Source organism: Octopus bimaculoides, chromosome 27 (assembly GCF_001194135.2).
Source record: "Octopus bimaculoides isolate UCB-OBI-ISO-001 chromosome 27, ASM119413v2, whole genome shotgun sequence".
Lineage (NCBI taxonomy): Eukaryota > Metazoa > Mollusca > Cephalopoda > Octopoda > Octopodidae > Octopus > Octopus bimaculoides.
The window spans coordinates 10,720,054-10,722,680 of record NC_069007.1 but is presented as its reverse complement, the minus strand read 5'-3'; the positions used below and the strand labels follow the sequence as shown (position 1 = coordinate 10,722,680).

General features: G+C 36.7%; 1 long non-coding RNA gene across 1 annotated transcript in view; it reads left to right on the top strand.

Moving 5' to 3' along the window:
- Positions 1-2,217: 2,217 nt before the first annotated feature.
- Positions 2,218-2,627, top strand: part of LOC128250978 (uncharacterized) — a 7,947-nt gene continuing 7,537 nt past the window's right edge. Inside the window, exon 1 of the long non-coding RNA XR_008266885.1 lies at positions 2,218-2,432. This is a non-coding gene — a long non-coding RNA (uncharacterized LOC128250978). The remainder of the gene's footprint in view (positions 2,433-2,627) is intronic.

The following is a 2,627-nucleotide window of genomic DNA, read 5'->3' as shown; positions in this document are numbered from 1 at the left end:
AATGGCTATGAGGGGTCCACCAGAATAAAACAGTAATCAAAGGGGCCTCTAGATAAGAAATGGTAGTGAATCCCTGCTTTAGAACTTGCTTCTTTTTCAGATATAACAAAATAGGAATTTTGAAAGTGGTTTCTATAAGACTAGTTTTTAAACATTGAATAGCTATAGGGATCCACCAGAATAAAATAGTAATGAAAGGGGCCTGTAGATAAGAAATGGTTGCCTTTCACTTCGCTGATAGCAACATCGAACATGGCTTGCATGAGTATAGTATTGATAAACTTTTCATCATCTCAGATCAGAGTGAAGGACTCTGTTGAAGTCTTTCTCCAAGTTGACAAAGTATAGCAGCTTCGTCATACTTAAGTACTCCTGCAATCTTACTAAAAATATATGACAGTCAAGGCTAAAAAAATGCTTTTGATTATAAGCCGGCTGGATCAGACCTTTCACTAAACATCAGCTTAGTCTATGTCAAGCCAACAAGGATACTCAGTTTTCTAGAAATAGAAGCCAAATAACCCTCAAATACCGCCCTACCTTCTGAAATAAGCCTTACATACCCCTGATAAAAATAGGATGGTTCAACCCATTTAACATGGACTGTGTGAACTGCAGAGAGTGGCCTTTTATGCATTGGCTGTAGTTAAATGTATCTTATGCTTAAGGAGTTGTTGGAATGGTCTCAACTGCAACACTTTTAATTAAAGGTTTGCTAAATCAGGGCCCTACTAGTTCTAAACAACAACTTAAACTATGTTCTCATCAGTGGTGATCCAGTGTCCCTTCCATGCTGTCTCCTATTCTCTCTACCCTCTCATAACAATAAATCTATTCCTCTCAACACATCTACTAAAATCACTCTTCTTCTTTCAATCATGGGAGCTTTTTATGCTGTTATTGGAGTTCTTGGTAATGTGACTCTTCATACCAATCCTGAGAAAGTGGGACAAGCAGAAAGCTAAAAGCAGTTGAAGGTACATTCGAAATAAAAAAATTCTCGTAATTCAACATGCTGATTAAAGCCACAAATGCAGTTGCATATTTTAGGTGGAGTAATAAATATCAAACAAACCCTGTTTTGGGAATGTATTTACTTGAATCTGTTAGATACAATTCAGATCTTTATTATTTTAAGCATCTATTTAAGCTGTCTCCAGAAAACCAGAAAGTCTAGAATTCCGGGCCACTTCTGACACCAAGTTTGCTGGATAATTGCTGTATTTTGAAGTGTATCTAAAATATATATATATCTAAAAAGGCGCATGCATACCTGTGTGGTAACAAGCTTGCTTACCAATCACACGGTTCCGGGTTCAGTCCCACTGTGTGACACCTTGGGCAAGTGTCTTCTACTGTAGCCTTGGGCTGACCAAAGCCTTATGAGTGGATTTGGTAGACAGAAACTGAAAGAAGACCGTCGTATATATGCACATTTATTTATATGTGTGTTTCTTTATGTCTGAGTTTGTCACACCACCATCGCTTGACAACCGATGTTGGTGTGTTTATGGTCCTGAAACTTAGCGGTTTGGCAAAAGAAACTGATAGAATAAATATGAGGCTTACAAAGAATAAGTCCTGGGGTTGATTTCTTTGACTAAAAGTGGTGCTCCAGCATGGTCACAGTCAAATGACTGAAACGTGTAAAAGAGTAAGAAGAAAATTGGCAACCGTCTGAGGAAGGCCTCAATGTGATCACTTGTAATAACACCCAAATCTCTCTCAAATAACACACCTTTAACATCTTATCAGCTTTCAGTTTAATGACATCCAATAAAATAATGAATGGCTCAGCACAGTTCATCTTGCTCTACTCAAACCAAAATATTTGGCAAATTTTTTTGCCCCTGCCTCTTTATTAAATAAAGCAAAATACAGTAGGACTGAACCCAGAACCATATGGTTGGGAAGCAAGCGTCTTACCACACAGCCACTCCTGTTAAATTTCTGTAAAGTTTAAAAGAAAATGGAGGGGGTAGTAAAGAAAGAATTGGTTACCATCGTTTGTATAGTATGAAGTGTAGTTTCTATAGTATGATGGTATTCTTTCTCCATCACCAAACCTTGCAAAACAATTTTATCATGATATTGATAAAACTAAACGCGTTTCTCTCAGTATTAAATTACGTTAGGGACAACTTAACTTACGACACCGGCGCCAATGCGACGAGGGAAAACTTATTAATGACACCGGCACTAATGAAACGAGGGAAAAATTATTAATTACACCGTCCAGTTTCTTCTTGACCTCGATTAATTTAACTGTGCAGTAATTATATCATGTTACTATTATTATACACAAATAATATATTTGTGCATAATATATTATATCCAATATATTTCAGGTCGTTGTTCCATCGCCTGCATGATTAAATATTTCACCACAAACTACGTTACATTGTCAATCGGTTGTTCCCTAACAGGACAAGGTAAATAAGTTTTAATAACCAATTAACACACACACACACACACCATTTTCTTTCTCTAACATCAGAGAATAGCCTTGTTATATTTTCCTGCTTCACAACTGCGAACTGAGTGTTCCATCTCAACTTACAGTAGAAAAATGCCGATTTCACCCGAAAGAGTGGATTAATATATAGATCCATATATATATATATATA